Genomic DNA, 18,842 nt, shown 5'->3' on the forward strand with positions numbered 1-18,842 from the left:
CACACCTTAGATGAGACTTCTTGTCCTAGAAAGGTACTTCAGGAAGGCAGGTCAGTTCAATTTGGTAAATGTTGGTTTACATGCCTCAATGTGCACAACACAAGGTGTGGAAGCAAAAGCAATGGGTTTTAGCATAGCTCCCCCACTAACTTTGTGACCTTGCATGAGTTATTTAACCTTTTTAAGTCTGTGGCCTCACCTGAAACTTGAAAGGGTTGTATGAGAGAATCCTTCAAGTTCTTTACAGTTCTTGATATTTTATGATTTGTTGACAAGCGGGTCAAAGGTTGCTAAATTAGACATTCTTTTCTCTCTACCTGGTGATTTTCAAGAGCATATGCAAAGTTTTCCTTCCATGCTTCCTGCTCCAACCACTTACCACTCTGTTCCCACCTGCCTAATTCCTACTTAGGTTCAGCTTCCAACAATACTTCCTCAATGAAGCCTTCTCCAACCTTCCTGTTAGGAAGGAATCGCTCCTTCCTCTGACCTCTCAGGACACCCAGTCTTTACTTTGCTTATGGTACTCTTTGCTTTGGCATTCATGTCTTATTTTACTAGACCAGAGGATGGCAAACTTTTTCTATAAAGGGCTAGATAGTAAGTATTTTATGCTTTGCAGTCATACCGTCTCCATCACAACTACTAAACTCCACCATTATAGGGAGGAAACAGCCATATGTAACAAACGAGTGTGGCTCTATTCCAATAAAACTTTATTTACAAACAGGTGATTGTTTGGCCTGTATGTCTTAGTTTGTTGACCTTCATGCTAGACGATAATGCTCTTGAGAGCAAGCTCCACACCATATCGTCTCTGCATTCCTTGTGATGCCTAGTATAACATATTCTTGCCTAAAGACGGCACACAGATGGAATAAATTATGTACACTTAAAATGGGAGGAAAGAAAATCAATAACCATTCCCTCTATGTTATTCATTTCAAGAAAAAAAAGAGAGAGAATCGATATAAAAGCATAAGAAGATGGTGTAGCCCTTCAATAATCTAATCAGTGTCTTTACATTGCTGCCTTTTAGACAATACTTTTCCCTTTCTAAATCTAGGGCAAAAAATTAAATTTCACTCATCTTACAATGCCAAAAGCCAAAGGCCCTTCTGCATATTAACAAAAGCACATTTCCCCCAATTTTTTGTTTTGAAAAACGTTAAGCTGTTAGAAAAGCAAAAGAATATTAAACAATGAACTATACTCTACCTAGATTCACAAACTGATAGCATTTTGCTACATCTGCAAAAGCACGTTTCAAAAATAAATTTTATTGTAAACTGCACCTATTTTAAGTGTAACTTGCAACAAGTTTTTTTTCTGAGAAAATTTTAAAGCTTTGCTTTTTAAACATTTGGGGAAGAGTGTTTGCCCAAGCATACCATGACATCCAATATCCTTAAAGGAAAATATTAATGTATTTGATTACATAGAATGAGTAACTTCTATACCAAAAAAGACAGTATAAGCAAAATTTAAAGGAAAAGGAGACACCAGATGCTAGGAGAAAATGTTAGCAACAAATCTATAAAACAGGAATAAAAATATATAAAGATAATAAATAAAAAATTTAATGTGTGAACAGAATTTAAGAAGACAACTCAATTAAGATGGATAAAGGATGTGAAGATATACAAATGACCAATAAATATAGGCAAAGATATGCAATCTTACTAAATTATCTAAATTTATCTAAAACACTAGTGAGATTCCATCTCAGTTTAGCAGATGGGCAAGTATTTTAATATACAGAATATATCTACATTGTAATATCTGATGTTGGTAAGTCAGTAAGTTTTGACAAATATGCACCTCTATAAGAACCATCAAGGTAGAGAACATCTTCAACACCCCGAAAAATTCCCTTGTGCTCCTTTGAAGTCAATGTTCTCCTCCACCCCCAGGGCTCTAGGCAACCACTGATCTGCTTTGTGTATCATAGATTATTTTGCATTTTCTAGAATTTCAAATAACTGGAATCATATAGTAGGTGGACTTTGAATCTGGCTTTTTTTTTTTTTTACTTTGAATAATGCTTCCCTGAATTCTGAATAATTCATCCATGCTGTTGAGTGTATCATCAGTCCATTCCTTTCTATTGCTAAATATTATTCCATTGTATGGATATACCACAGTTTACCATATCACCTGTGGGTGGATATGTGTGTTGTTTAGGGATTTTAGTTATTTATGAATAAGGTTGCTAAGGTCATTCCTTTGTGTGTGTGTGTGTGTGTGTGTGTGTGTGTGTGTGTGTTACGCGGGCCTCTCACTGTTGCAGCCTCTCCCGTTGCGGAGCACAGGCTCCGGACGCGCAGGCTCAGTGGCCATGGCTCACGGGCCCAGCCGCTCCGCGTCATGTGGGATCTTCCCGGACCGGGGCACGAACCCGTGTCTCCTGCATCGGCAGGTGGACTCTCAACCACTGCGCCACCAGGGAAGCCCTAAGGTCATTCTTGTACAAGTCATTTTTGTGAAGAAATGTTTTCATTTTTCTTGGGTAAACAACAAGGAGTGACATGGATGGGATGTAGGGCTAGTATATGTTTGTAAGAAACTGCAAAACTTAAACCACACTTTTTAAAACAACAGGATTTGTTAAATTATATTGTCAAGATTCAAGAGAAAGTAAGTTATTTTTTATTTTTTTTGCGGTACGCGGGCCTCTCACTGTTGTGGCCTCTCCCGTTGCAGAGCGCAGGCTCCGGATGCGCAGGCTCAGCGGCCATGGATTATGGGCCCAGCCGCTCCGCGGCATGTGGGATCTTCCCGGACCGGGGCACGAACCCGTGTCCCCTGCATCAGCAGGTGGACTCTCAACCACTGCGCCACCAGCGAAGCCAAGCAAGTTATCTTTTAAGGAACAAAGCTACATACTGAAATGTGGTCTACATTAAGACTCTCATTTGCTGCGGTCAGAGGTGTTAATGAGACCTAATATTGCTGCTTTTCCTCTCTACACAGACTGCTTTCATAGGTGAGAATGAACTGAGCAAGAGCAGAGGCCCACCATAAAGAATGCTTTTAGTCTATTTCCAGTATCTCATAAAACCCCAAGAGGACTGGGATAGGGCATAGAAACAGGAACTTAGCTGTGTGTATGACCATTTTAATGTCTGGTATTACTGTTCTCTTTCATTCACTAGAAACGCCAGAAGGCCTTCTGCTTGATGCCCTGCTATGTCTAAGTACAAACACGAAGATGTTGGGATGTAAGCTTCAGAAGGGCAAGAAGAGAGACTGAATTATTATAGGGTGCTGGAAAAGGCCTAAACAGAGTTCATCTATATTCACCCTTCTAATTTCTGCCTATCCTCCACACCTGACCCACTAGTAGTCTCTTTTTCTCTCCATTCTATATTGCCCTCCTGAGCCCTCCTCTTGTCTGTTTCCTTCTCTTCTTGGGTCCCACTCTTGTATTCCTTTTAGTCTCTTCCCTTTTCTTTCATCTTTCTGCTTTCTGAGTATGTGTACAAATGTGCATGTGTATGATTCTCACCCTTGCTAGGCTTATTTCAGGCTTCTCTTCCTAGTCTCTCTTCTTCCTCCCAAACAAAAGCTATGAAGTCTGTTAGACATAAAGAAATAGAACTATTCCCTCGCAATTGTTGATGATGGCCTTTGTGCTTTCCATTTGCAGTAGTTTTCTCCCTGCAGCTAGGTACTACAGGTTCCAGTCTGAGTACTGGGATCACCCATTTTCCTGAATCTCTATGTTAAATGACAACATAGCGTGTTCAAAATGTACATTGAATAGCTGCACTCCCTTTAAGGAATTTTCAAAACATGGGTTAAATAGTTGTTTTTAAAATTCCTCTAAAGGTATTTTAAAACATGTTTCAACTATACAGCTATAGATATACAGTCTACAATGAAACCTTCACTTTCCTTTCATAAAAACAATCATTTTTCCAATAAAGAAATCTTTTTAAGTTCAAGGCCATATTTAAGCCCTAAGAAATAAGTCCTGGTATTTAAATTACCAAGTATTTCAGTTACTGAGGTGAATGCATGTAGCTGATGGAAACCACATAACTCTTCCCAAATTCTGGAAGTCTAGAACTTTTATTTCTGTACTGCTTTAAAATCTATATATATGTATGTCTGTGTTTGTATGTGTATAAAATATCAAACTTCAGAAAAGTTGCAAGTATAGTTCAGAGTCATGCTGTACCTAGTTGTCATGTCTTGTTCCTACCCATCTAGAAAATTCCTCAGTGACTCCTTGAACTTTCATGATTTTGAGACTTTTGAAGATTACAGGTTATTTTGAAGAATGTCCCACAATTTGGGTATGTCTGATGTTTCCTCACGATTAGATTCAGATTAGGCATCTTTGGCAGGAATATCACAGTAGTGATACTGTATTCTTCTCATTGCAGCCTATCAGGTGACAGACAATTTTGATTTGTTGTACTACTGATAATGTTCACTTTGATCACCTAAGGTGGTGTGTACCAGGTTTTCCCACTACAAAGTCACTTTTATTTTGTAATTAATAACAACTTGGTAGGAATGTACTTTGAAACTAGGTATATATCCTATTCCTCACCACATATTCATTTTTTTTAAAGAAATGGGTACAGCATGAGTATTTCATAAAAAAGTAAATATTTCCCTTTCACTGCTTAAAAAAAGGCAGAGCGATATTTGGAACAGGATTTGAGCTATAGGTCTTCCAGCTTAAACTGACAGATCAATTACCATTTGTATCTATTTAAAACACAGGCCATTATTTTAAAAAATGTAGAAGTACAATAAATGTATTCTTTCCTGACATTTGAAACCTGAGAAATAAGCAAGCTTCTGTAGGGTAAAAGCTAAGGCCATGTCATTTCACTGTTAACTCAGTATCCGTCTTAAACTGAACCTGGCTTAAGTCCGGCTGGAGCTCTCACCGCTTAGCACTCACTCCTTTTCCCTCTGCCTTTATTTGGGCTGTAAGCTTACTAAGGTTGATATTTTTTTCTCAGTTCCTTAGATAATGATTAAATTACTTATCAATCAGTGCTCAGTTTAGATAGCTCCTCTAGGAACTTCCCCCGACTCTTGAATATCTCAGCACCCTGTCTTGACTCATCATAACCCTTAAAATATTATATCGCATTTGTCTGTTTGCTTGCTTGAACTGAACTATCCACAAGACTGTAAATTCCAAGAAGACTAAGATTGTGGCTTTAGTCCATTAAAAATTTAATAACTTAACTAGAACAATACCAACAGATTTAAACTCTTTTGGCTCTTCTGCTATCCCACTCCATGCCTCTCTACTTAAGTAACCACTATCATGAATTTTGTGTTTGTCATTTCCTTGCTTAATAAAGTTTTTTTTATCACATATGTATGTGTCCCTAAAGAACATAATTTTTAGTTTCCCTTGTTTTCACACTTTATAAAAATAATATTTGAAAAAATTAATCAGTGAATTTAATTTACTAATATTTTTAGAATTTTTGCTTTGGTTCATGAGAGAAACTGGCCTGCATTTTTTTTTTTTTTTCTTGTTTGGTTTTGTTAACAAGGTTGTACTGGCCTCAAAGAATGAATTGGGAAGAAGTTCCACTTTTTCTCTTTCCGGAATAGTTTGAAATTGAAATGATCTCTTCCTTGAATGTTTGATAGAAGTTGGGTATAAGATCATCTAGGCCTGTGATTTCTTTGTGGAAAGACTGTGAATAACCAATTCAATTTCTTTAATGGTTAGAGAACTTTTCAGGCTTTCTATTTCTTAAGTTGGTTTGTTGAGTTATAATTTTCTAGGAATTTGTTAATTTAAAATTTTAAATGCACCGGTATAAAGTTGTTTGAAGTATTCTCTTTTTAATTCTTCAAGCTGCAGTTAATTCTTTATATTCCTTATATTATTTGTGTCTCTTCTTTTTTTCGTGATCAAGTTTGGCAGAGGCTTGCCTACTATATTAGATTTTATGAATAACTAATTTTTGCTTTGTTGATATTCTCCAATGTTTGTTTGCTAACTACCTATTATAATTTCCCTTGTTTTCTCTCTAGGTTAATTTGGCTGTTCTTTTTCTAAGATTCTTAAGTTAAATACTCAACTACTTATCCATACACTTTATTCTTTCCAAATATAAGCATTTAAATATATATATTTTACAGTTTTGCTTTATTGCATCCCCCCAAATTTTGATATGTAGTATTTTCATTATTTTCCTAAGTTCAAAAATTTGTGACTTACTGTATGACTCCTGAGTTTAAGTCTCTAAATTTCTAAATGTATATGGATATTTATCTTTTTGTTATCAATTTCTATCTTAATTGCATTACATTCAGAGCAAATTGGTTGCAGAATACTTCTATTAAAAACTACAGGGCTTCCCTGGTGGCGCAGTGGTTGAGGGTCCTCCTGCCGATGCAGGGGACACGGGTTCGTGCCCCGGTCCGGGAGGATCCCACATGCCGCGGAGCGGCTGGGCCCGTGAGCCATGGCCACTGAGCCTGCACGTCCAGAGCCTGTGCTCCGCGTCGGGAGAGGCCACAGCAGTGAGAGGCCTGCGTACCGCAAAAAAAAAACCCACACACACACACACAAAAAAAAACCTACAAACTTCCCCATAAGTATTGCTTTTTGGGGATATGCTATATTTTCATTATCATCAATTCAAATTATTTTCTAATTTCCCTTGTGATTTTGTAGGTATATTATTGATTTCTAATTTTATTCCATTGTGGTCAGAGAATATACTTTCAGTTTCTTTAAATTTACTACGATTGTTTTATGGCCCAGCATATAGCCAATCTTGAACACACTATGTATGCTAGAAAAGAATGTGCATATTCTGCAGTTGCTGGGTGTAGTGATGTATAAGTATCAATTTGATCTAGGTGGTATCATCTATATTTTTACTGACTTTTTTTTTAGTCAAGTTATTTTATCAGTTGCTGAAGGAAGGTGCTGAATATCCGTCTATGAGAATGGAATTATTTATTTTTCTCTTTGTTAATATTTGCTTCCTGTATTTTGAAGCTGTTATTAAGTACATATACATTTATAATTGGTATATTTTCCTATTGGTTAACCTTTTATCAATTTGCAATGTTGCTCTTTATATCTTCTAATACTGTTATATATTAAACTCCTCTTCGTTTGATATGAATGTAGCTATTCTAGCTTTTTGTTTTGTTTTGTTTTCAACTCATATTTATATAGGTCTGTGTTTTTATATTTAAGTACATCTCATATATATAGCATTTGGTTGAGTCTTGGTTTTTACCCTTTTTGACAATTTATGCCTTGTAACTTTTTTAAGGAAAGTTTTGCACATTCTGTTTAGTATAATTATTGATATATTTGGGTTAGGTCTGCTGTTTCATTGTTTTCTGTCTGTCTCACTGTGTTTTGGAATATTGAGATATATTACAGAATTCCATTTTAATTTACATGTTAGCTTCTAAGATATTTTGCTAGTAGCTGCTCTAAGGGATTATAATACACAATATTAACTTTTCATAGTTTACTTAGAGTTAAGATTGTACCACTTTGTATAAAATTCAGAAACTTTGTAACCTTATAGGTTTTCTGTCCTCCCCATCCTTTATACTGTAGTTATCATATGCAGTACACCTAAACATGTTATAACCTTATAAGACAGTGCTAAAATTTTTGGTTTAAACCATAACATACACTTTAAAATTTTGTTAAAGAAACAAAGAGGAAACAAATCTTCATTTCCAGTGTTCTTCATTCTTTCCTTCCTAAAGATAACAATTTTCATTGGGTATCATTTTCCTTCAGTCTGAAGAACTTTAGCATTTCTAGTACTGCAAATCTGTTGTCAACTAATTGTCTTAGGCATATATTTTAAAATGTCAACTGTATTTATTTCACCTTTATTCTTGAAGGATTGTTTTTGCTGGATATAGAAATTCTGGATCGAATTTTTTCTTCTTCTAGCATTTTGAAGATGCTCACTGTCTCCTGGCCTCTGATGAGACAGATGTCAGACACTATCTGAATCATTATTTGCCTGTATGCAGTGTGACAACTTTCAACATTTTCTCTTTTTATTATACTTGGTTTTTATCAGTTTGGCTATGATTTACTTAGGCATGATTATCTTTGTATTTATCCTTTTGGAGGTTTGTTGAACTTCGGATTGAATCTATATATTTATGACTTTTACCAAATTTGGAAAAAATTTAGACATTATTCTTTCCAAAATATTTTAATGCTTCATTCTCTGTTCTTCTTCTGGATATCCAATATATATTACACTGTTTGATATTGTCCCACAAGTCCCTAAGGCTCTGTTCTTTTTCTTTGTTTTCGTTCCCCATTCCCTCCACCACACACATTCTTCAGACTGGTTAATTCCTATTCATATAACTTTAAGTTCAATAATATTTCTTCTGTTACCTCCATTCTGCTGTTAAGCCCACTAGTGAATTGTTTTTTAAAAACGCATACTTATTTTGTAAATAATTTTACACTTCTCTCAGCCTTCCCTAGTGTTAACACCCTACATATAACTATAGCACAATTACCAAAACCAGAAAATTAACACTGATACAAAACAATGAACTAATCTACAGACCTCACTAGAATTTTGCCAGTTTTCTCACTAACGTCCTTTTTTTCTCGGCTTCAGGATCCAATCCAGAATCCCACACTGAATTTAGTTGTCACATCTCTCTAGTCTCTATGAGTTTTTCAGTCTTTGCATTTCATAAGCTATCTTGTAGACTGTCCTCAATTTCGATTTTGTCTGATATTTTCTCATATTTAGATGGCATTTTTGGCAAGAGTACCACAGAAATGATGATGTGAGCTTCTAAGTATATAATATTAGAGGGTAAATGATGTTGATATGTTCTATTTCTGGTGATGTTAGCTTTGATCACATAGTTAAGGTAATATCTGCCAAATTTCTTTATTGTAAAGTTTCTATTTTCCTTCTTTGTAATTCAAAGTATCTCGTGTGGAGTTATTTTGAAACTTCGAAAATATCCTGTTTCTCGTCATACTTTTACTCACTAATTTTTGCATCCGTTGATGATTCTCTCCTGCAATAATAATTACTGTGGTGTTTGTCTAATGTGATTTTTCTATTTTTCATCATTCTCTCTCATTAATTCATTTTTAAATTCAGTTACTGTATTTTTCAGTTTGATTCTTTTAAAAAAGCAGGCATATGACTTTTCTGGACTCAACTGGAAAACTCTATTCTTGGATAGCAGCTGAAATCTCAGTTCAGTTTGTCTTTAGCTGAGGCACTTGGAGTCTGTCCCACACATATATGGTACCAGGGTCATTCAGATATTTATAAATAATTTAGGGAATCCTCCTTTCTGGCTCTCTCCTTTTTGAATGTCAGCCTTACATTCTAGCAGTTGTCTTTGCCCCAGATTCTGTCTTCTGGTTCTTTAGGCCAGAAGAATTGCAGATTTTCTACAGTAGTTCTAGTCATCCCATGTGGTACCAACTGTGGCCTGCCCTCAGGCTAAAAGCCATAAAACCAGGAAACTCACTCAATGCTGTTCCCTTCTTCCAAGTATCTATTCCAATCAGAATCTGTCTGCTTTTGATTGGTCTCTAGTACCTTCAGGTAGGTTTTTTTCATACTTTACCCAGAGATTATACTTGTCATCTGCAGGAGGGTCAGTCTGGTAGGAGCTTATTCAATAATATCTGAAGCAGTGCTGGATTATCTATATGATACTGATTCTTTCAAATATGTTAAGGCTTGCTTTATGGCCTAGTGCATAGTCAATTCTTGTAAATTTCCCATGTGAGCTTATAAAAAATGTATATTCTCTAACATTGCCATACGGTTCTATCTATGTGCATTAAACCAAGTCTGTGAATTGTTTTATTCAGCTGTGTACATATTTAACAATCCTGTCTGCTTTACCTACCATTTGAAAGCAGTGTGATAAAATCTCCACTATGATGCTGGATGTGTCAATTTCTCCCTCAAGCGGTCAACTAATGATTCTAGGTGACAGTAATAATAATGATGATGATACTATTTCATATGACTGCAGTAGAAGGGCAATTAGAGTTATAATCTGACCCATATTCTTTCACTAGGTCAATTTTGAATGTAGCTTTGAGGGTAAAGTTCTACATCAGTTACAATATCCTTTAACTGTTCTCACCAAACTTACATTAGCGGTGTGTCATGTAATACAGTAGAAAGAAGGTTAGGTTGGGATTTTGGAGACCTGAATTTGAATCTCAGTTCTATTGGTAACAGGCTGTGAGACTTTTGGCAAATACCCACCCTATACATCTCCCATCCTTCTCCTTTTTTGAGTTCCATTGTCCTCATTTGTAAAACGAGGAGGACTGGACTAGACTAGATACTATGAAGGCCTCCTCTCTGTTTCTGATATACTCTGTATCAATAAGCTATATAGCCTACTAGACACAGAGTTCACATTATTGATGAAGAAAAGGGTAGGGTGTCCTTGACATGCTGAGCAAGTGCCACAGAGTGAGGAAAGGAGAAACAAGACGCAAGTGGCATCAGGAAGAGCGATATTACCAGTAGAGTTGAAGGATTTCTGCTCCCTGTAATTAACTATTAAGTTCATGTTCTGGCTCCTTGGTACAAAGAAAACAATGTGGTGAATGGCCAATTCCAGGCCTTCGTTACTGTAATGAAAATGAAATAGGTACCTGCATGGCTCTGCACACGACTCAGTGAAAAACGATCCCCTTGCTGTAAGGTTGCACTTATATTTTCTTTGTTTGTACACAGGGCTTTCTTGTCTCCTTCTGAAGTGCTCACCAACAGTCTCTTTGATCCAACAGTACCATATCAATTATTTAAGGTTTGTACATCACTTTTCAATTAACAGTTTCCTTGGCTCCAGAAAATATATACACACAATTTATAAGAGTATTCTTTAAATATTCCATGAGGAACAGGTTACTATGAATTAAAAATAAGAATGCTAATAAAATATGTAATGCCTTTTAAAGTGCAATGAAACATCAAGAAATTATAAACCTTTTAATTAAATGCTTCTTCAGTGTATCTTACCCAGGTGACAATATTAAACATGTATAAAATTAAAGTCACAAAAATGTTACTTTATCTCATTTGTCAACTCAATAAGGTGAGGACACGTCAATTTAGGTTATACGAAGGGATGTCCTGGTCAGGGACTCAGGAGACTAGCATCCAGGTCACGGTTCTATCACTAGGTAGTTGTATGATCTCTTTGCCACATCTCAATTTACTAATCTGTAATATGGACTATTTAGAATTTGTTCAACATTAAAAGTCTATCAATCTATTTTCACAGCACTCAGTAGTACCTGTACTGGTCTTTTTTTATGGTAATAAACACGTAACATAAATTTACCATCTAACAATTTTAAGTATACATTACAGTCTAATTAACTATATGCACATGGTTGTAAAACAGATCTCTAGAACTTTTTCATCTTGCATGACTGAAACTCAATACCCACTGAACAGTAACTTCTCACTTCCCCTCACCCCAGCTCCTGGAAATCACCATTCGACTTTCAGTTTAATGAGTCTGACTACTTTAGATATCTCACATAAGTGAAGTCATGCAGTATTTGCCGCTCTGTGACTGGCTTATTTCATAAGGTTCATCCATGTTGTAGCATACGGCAGGATTTCCTTCATTTTTATGGTGAACCAATATTCCGGTGTATGTACGTACATTTTCTTTATCTACTCATTTGTCAATGGACATTTAGGTTATCTCCACGTCTTAGTTACTGTGAGTAATGCTACAGTGAAAAAATAAAATAATGCTACAGTGAACATGAGAGTGCAAGTATCTATTTGAGATTCTAATTTCAGTTCTTTTTGGGTAAATACCAAGAAGTAATCCCATATGGTAGTTCTATTTTTAATTTCTTGAGGAACTGCTGTTACTGTTTTCCAAAGCAGCTGCACCATTTTACATTTCCACCAGCAGTGCACAAAGGTTCCAATTTCTCCAAATTCTTGCCAATACTTGTTACGTTCTGTGTTTTTAATTTTTGGATATTATGTATTTTGGATATTAACCCTTCATCAGATATATATGTTTCAAATATTTTCTCCCACTCTGAAGTTTGCCTTTTCATTTTGCTGATTGTTTCATTTGCTGTACAGAAGCTGTTTAGTTTGATGTAGTGCCACTTATTTTTGCTTTTGTTGTACTTTTGGCATCATATCCCCCCCAAAAAATCCTTGCCAGGACCAATGTCAAGGAGCTTTCTCTTCATGTTTTCTTTTACGAGATTATGGTTTCAGGTCTTACATTAAAGTTTTAAGTCCATTTGGAGTTAATTTTTGTGTATTGTGTAATTTTTGTGTATGGTCCCCACCTTTTTGGTACCAGGGAACAGTTTTGTGGAAGACAGTTTTTCCAAGGACTGGGGCGCAGGGGCAGTGTGTGTGTGATGGCTCAGATGGTAATGCAAGCGATGGGGAGTGGCAGATGAAGCTTTTCTCTCTTGCCCGCCACTCACCTCCTGCTGTGTGGCCTGGTTCCAGGGGTTGGGGACCTGTTGTGTAAGATAAGGGTCCAATCTCATTCTTTTGCATGTGGATATCCACCCTTTCCCAACAGCATTTACTGAAGATTACCCAACAGCATTTATTGAAGAGACCACCTTTTCCTTTGTGTATTTTTGATGGCTTGTCAAATCTTAGTTGACTGTATATTTGTGGGTTTACTTCTGAGCTCTCTATTCTGTTCCACCGGTCTATGTGTCTGTTTTTATGTCAGTTTGCTTTAATCTGAATTATTTCCTTCCCTCTGCTAACTCTGGGCTTAGTTTTTCTTTTTCTAGTTTCTTGAGGTATAAAGTTGTTTGTTTGAGATCTTTCTTCCTTTTTAATGCAGGCATTTATTGCTATGAACTTCCCTCTTAGCACTGCCTTTAAGCATCTCATAAGTTTTTGTATGTTATATTTTGTCTCCAAGATACTATATAATTTCTCTTTTAATTTCAGTCTTTGATTCACTGGTTTTTTCATGAATTTGTTTAATTTCCACATATTTGTAAATTTTCCAGTTTTCCTTCTGCTATTAATTTCTATTTTCAATCCATTGTGGTCAGAAAATATACTTGGTATGGTATCAGTCATCTTAAATTTTTTGACGTGTTTTGTGACCTGACATGTCCTGAAGAATGTTCCATGTGTGCTTGAGAAAAATGTGTATTCTGCTGCTGGTGGGTGGAATATTTTGTATATGTGTATTAGGTCCGTTCAGCCTATAGTGTTGTTCAAATCCTCTGTTTACTTAATGATTTTCTTTCTAGATGTTTATCCATTATTGAAAGTGGGGTATTGAAATCCCTTACTTTTACTGTGTTACTGTCATCTTCTTCCTTCAGTTCTTTTCAATGGTTGCTTCTTAAATATTTGAGTGCTCTGATGGGTGCATATGCATATATATTTACAATTGTTATACCTTCCTGAAAAGTTGACCTTTTATTACTATATGATGTCATTCTTTATCTCTTCTGAGAGTTTTTGACTTCAAGTCTATTTTGTCTGATATAGGTATGGCCACCTCTGCTCTTGTTTGGTTACAATTTGCATGGATTATCTCTGTCACTTCTTTCACTTTCAGCTTACGCGTGTCCTTAAATTTAAAGTGAGTCTGTTGTTGACAAATGAGTTTGATCCATTCAGCCACTGTATGTCTTTTTTTTTTTTTTTCACTGTATGTCTTTTTACTGGAGAGTTTAATCTATTTACATTTAAAGTAATTATTGATAGAGAAGGAACTACTATTGCCGTTTTGTTAATTATTTTCTGTCTTGTAGTTATTTTGTCCCTCATTCCTCTCCTGCTGTCTTGCTTTGTATTGTTGATTTTTTTTTTTTTTGTAGTAACATGCTTTGATTCCTTTCTCATTTTCTTTTGAGTATCTTCTATAGGTATTTTCTTTGTGGTTGCCACTGGGTTTACATAAAACATCTCATGGTTATAATAATCTATTTCAACCTGATAACAACATCAATCACATACAAATATGCTACACTTTGACTTCTCTCCCCCAATATTTTATGTTACTGATGTCACAAAATACACATTTTATATCATGTATCCATTAACATACTTTTATAGTTATAGTTATTTCTACACTTTTGTCTTTTAATTTCTATAACAGAATTAACAGTGATTTAACCACCCTCCCATTACAGTATTACAGCATTCAGTATTTGTCTATATATTTACATTTACCAGTAAGCTTTATACTTTCATATGCTTTCATGTTGCTATTTAGTGTCTTTTTGTTCCCAATTGAAGGACTCATTTTAGAATTTCTTATAAAGCAGGTCCAGTAGTGGTGATGAATTCCCTTAGCTTTTATTTATCTGGGAAAGTTTTTATTTTTCCTTCATTTTTGAAGGATAGTTTTGCTGGATATAGTGTTCTTGGTTGGCCTTTTTTTCTTTCAGCATTTTGATTATAACCTCCCACTCCCTTCTGGCCTGTGGTGTTCTTGGTGAGAAATCCACTGATTGTTTTATGAGAGTTCCCTTGCATGTGACAAGTTATTTTCCTTTTGCTGCATTCGAAATTCTGTCTTTGACTTTTGATAAGCTGATTATGATGTGTCTCTGTGAGATTCTTTGGGTTCATCAAAGTTAGGATCTGTTGGAATTCTTGAATTCGGATTCCCTTTCCTTCACTAGATTGGGAAATTTTAGGCCATTATTTATTTAAATAAGCTTTCTGCCCCATTCTCTCTTTCTCTCTCCTTTTGGGACTACCATAATACATACATTGGCCTACTTTACAGTACAGCATAAGTCCCTTAGGCTTTTTTCACTCTTTTTTCTTTTTATTCCTGACTGGATAATTTCAAATGACCTATCTTTTAGTTCGATAATTCTTTCTTCTGTTTGATCAATGCTGATCTTGAATTCCTCTAATTTTTTCAGTTCAATCATTGTATTCTTCAGCTCCAAAACTTCTCTTTGGTTCTTTTTATATTTTCTACCTCTTTGTTATTTTCATTTTGTTCATATATCATTTTCTTGAGTTCATAGAACATCCTTATGATGATTATTTTGAATTTTTTGTCAGGTAATTCATATACTTGTTTCTTTAGGGCTGGTTTTGGAGATTTATCTTGTTCTTTGTAGGGGCCATGTTTCCCTTTTTCTTTGTGTGTCTTGTAACTTTGTGTTGGGATCTGCACATTTGAAAAAACAGGCATGACTTTTAGACTGTACATACTGGCTTTGTAAAGGGGAAGACACCAATCACCTTGACTAGGGAATCAGGCATTCTCTGACACTTTTGTAGGGGATAGGACTTCTCTGGGCCTGCGTGAGCAATTCCTCAATTAGAAAGGCTTGCTGGTTTCTGTTTCAGGAGATTATAACCTCTTGCTCCCTCTGGTGTCTGCCTGCAGCACTGCAAGTTCTCTGGTTCTCAGAAGCAAGCTGCCTTGCTCTCTCTTGTTCTCAGGGGCTGCCAGGCATCCAAAGTACGCCAGTTTCCTGTCAGTGCCATAAGTCAGGCGAGACAGATACAAGTGCCCTGGCAGCCCTCCAAAAAGCCAGAATGCAGGACTCACACTCAACTCCCCTCCCTCCTAGAGGGGAGAACCCATGGCCTGGGGTATTATCTTCCAGGATGGAGCTGTGCCAACTTGAGAGAGGGGCGATCATGAGTAAAGCAAAACAGTTCTTCTTACCCACATCAATGTGGCTGTTCTTGGCTTTGAGATCATCTGGGGTACTGCAATATCTTAACTGTTTACCAGAGTTCTCACAATGGTATTTTGGTCTGTATATAGTTGTTAAGTATCTCTGTGGGGAATGAGAACTGGGACTTCCTATTTTGTCAGTTTGCTCTTTTTCACTGGTCTTTTTATTGCCTTCTAATGTGCATGTCTGGTCTCCTCAAGGAGACATTTTGAAGGTAGAGGCCTACTTTTCTATGCACTGAAATGATTTAGGTACAGAGAAGATTCTTAACAATTACTTATTGAATGAAATCTGCTTTAACATATTTTAAAGTTTTCATACTTTTTGGAAGATAATACATCTCTGTTAGCCTTCATCCTAGATCATGCCTGTCTAAATGTACTGTTTTTACAGGGCTCCAAATAAATTCCTCAAGACCTTATCTTAAAAATCCTACTTTGAATCTGCGCTGCAAGAAAAAGCACATACTTTTACAGTGCCACATATGCTAATTTAGCTTTTGTAAAAATCATAATCCAGAATTGTAGAATTTCCATCCTTCCTCAAGGCATGGGCAAATACAATTTCTTCCCGAAAGCCTCTCCAATGCTCCAATTAGAACTCATTCATTCATTCATCAAATATTTAACAGGCACCTCTTACATGCCAGGCACTCTTTTAGGCTGTGTGGGCTACTCTGTAGCTCTGATTATGTTACAGAACTTCTCATAGCTTTTCTTTAATGTTAATGTATGTAAGTTGTTCCTTCTTCAACTGTGGGCTTCTAGAGGGAAGGAACTGTGTCCAATTCACCTCTGTAACCCTGGAATCTGTACAATGCTTTGCACATAATTGAGATGAAATACAAGAGTGCTAAAACAAACTCCAAACAGCTGGACTGGGGGAAAATAAAGTCTTCTAAACCATCTCAGTTTGCTGAAGAACCAGAAAGGCTGAAGTGCCCTATAATCAGGTGTCATATAAATTCCACCAGATCTCAATTAATTAGCTTCTTTTATGCTTCTTTCTAATCCTTCTGGAAAATGTGTTGATTACTATTTTCTATCCTTTACTTAAAGGGTACTAACAAGTTAGTGATCCATATTTCAGTTACATGTATATCAAAACAAGTCAGCAAGAAAAATGGAAATGCACTCAAGTGATTTCCAGAAAAATAAAAATCACCATCACTAGCCACCACCACCCCCTACTTCCCCAACTTAGAAAACATACCCTCCTCTCCAAACTATCACATACTCTATCACAGCGGTATTAGAATTGACAGCTAGAGAATGAAAAGCCAAAAGGAACAGCAGAAACCAGAAAGTACCACATATAGGGGGGATAAAATGTGTTTGACAAACTAATGTCCCAGGATCCCAGTTCTAAACCGAACAAAATAAACATAGAATGTGGTGAAATCCACTGGTTGGGAGATTAAAAGCTTTCTGAGTGTCAAGAAACCTTGAGGTCACAAGTAAGGGAATATTATTCAAAGAAAACTGGGGATTTCAAAATACAGGGAGAGGATCAAGCTACTTTTACAAGCTCCTGGCACATAGTAGGCACTTAGTAATTGAAAGCTATTATGAGAAGCTAAGGTCTAGCTCAAATGTCCCTCCTTTGTGATGTCTCGGGCAGAGGCTACTGAGCTCCCTCCTCTGTGCTCCATTATACTCTGTACAGGTTTCCAACACACCATTTTTATATGCAATTTACATGTCTATTCCCACTCCTAGGCAGGAATTTCCTGGATGATTGGGATCATGTCTTATGCTTCTCTGGAACTGGAAATAGTAGGCGCTTACAATTATTAAGTGAGAGAATAAACAGACTACCTCATACAATAAGAAAAGGTTTCGATCAGAAAAGAATGAACAGCTAGGATGGAAGATCTTGTCTATAAGTCTTCTTGCTCATTCCTTCACATTTCAAATGTCTCTTTTGTTACTTGTTCTGTTCAAAGTACATTTACGTATCTTCTTCCATTAGCAATATAGAATAGGTTTCACAGAGTAAATTCTTCCAGATGATGCAGCATGCAACAGTGGGAGAGCATGGAGTTTGGTTTTATAGTTTCTGCTTCTTATTTTGAAATAATTTTAAATTGGTAATGGAAGAATATAAATTATATACTTTGTACAGGACAAGTAACAAAAGAGAATGGCTTTTAAATGTGAAAGAATATGCAAGAAGACTTAAAAACAGGATATGACACAAGAATAGTAGAGTTCCCTTCAGCCAGTACCCCTACTGTTAACACCTTACAAAACCATAGTATAATTACCGAAAGCAAGAAGTGAGCCAATAAAATTAACTATTCTATAGACCTTATTTGAACGTTCAGTTTTCTCACTAACGTCCTTTTTCTGGTCTAGGATCCCACATTACATCTAACTGTCAGATCTCCTTAGTTTCCTCCAGTCTGTGACAGTTCTCCAACCTTTCCTTTTCTTTCATGACACTGACACTTTTAAAAAGTACATGTCAATTTTTGTGTAGAATGTCCCTTAATTTGGGTTTGACAGACCTAGGTTGGACTCTTGACTCCGTGACTTACTATCTATGTAGCCCTGGGCAAACCAACCTCTCTGGGACTCAAGTTTCCTCATCTGTAAAATGATATAATAATACTGACTTTCTGTTTTAAAAGTTAAATGAAGCAATATATATTAAAATACCTGGAATATAATAAGGCCATACCACAAATGCTAAGTCTTTTCTCCTTGCCCCTGCCTTTCAACTATTTCTGATAGAATTTTGCTAAATGTGTAACTCGTATTACAATGCCTTCTTTTATAGATAAAACCACATATAACTTAGCCCTCAAGTGATGACTCAGTGTCATCACTATAAATAGCCATTATTGCACTGTGTAACAGTTCTAGGTCTGTGTTTTTTGTTCTCTCTCACTGCAGTCCCTTCTCATTGTCAGTATACCTACGTGTAAGGGCCTCATCATTTCCTTTCCGATTTTCAGCTTGAAACATATGGGGTTCCATTTATTTCCTTATATATTCATCAAAGACATACTGAAGCTACTGTGTCAGGCCCTGTGTTAGGATCTCGGAGAAAGTGATAAATTACCTCCTGTCCTCCTTGATTTTATGGCTAGCTGGGGAAATGGACAAGTAAACAGTTAATTACAATTCAATGTGGTTAATTCTATGAATGACATAATGCA

General features: G+C 36.2%; 1 protein-coding gene across 5 annotated transcripts in view; it reads right to left on the reverse strand.

The window, feature by feature from the left end:
- The window catches only part of SCAPER (S-phase cyclin A associated protein in the ER), a 523,563-nt gene that overhangs the window by 120,550 nt on the left and 384,171 nt on the right, over positions 1-18,842 (reverse strand). The window lies entirely within an intron of this gene.

The sequence above is a fragment of the Phocoena sinus genome, chromosome 2 (assembly GCF_008692025.1).
Source record: "Phocoena sinus isolate mPhoSin1 chromosome 2, mPhoSin1.pri, whole genome shotgun sequence".
NCBI lineage: Eukaryota > Metazoa > Chordata > Mammalia > Artiodactyla > Phocoenidae > Phocoena > Phocoena sinus.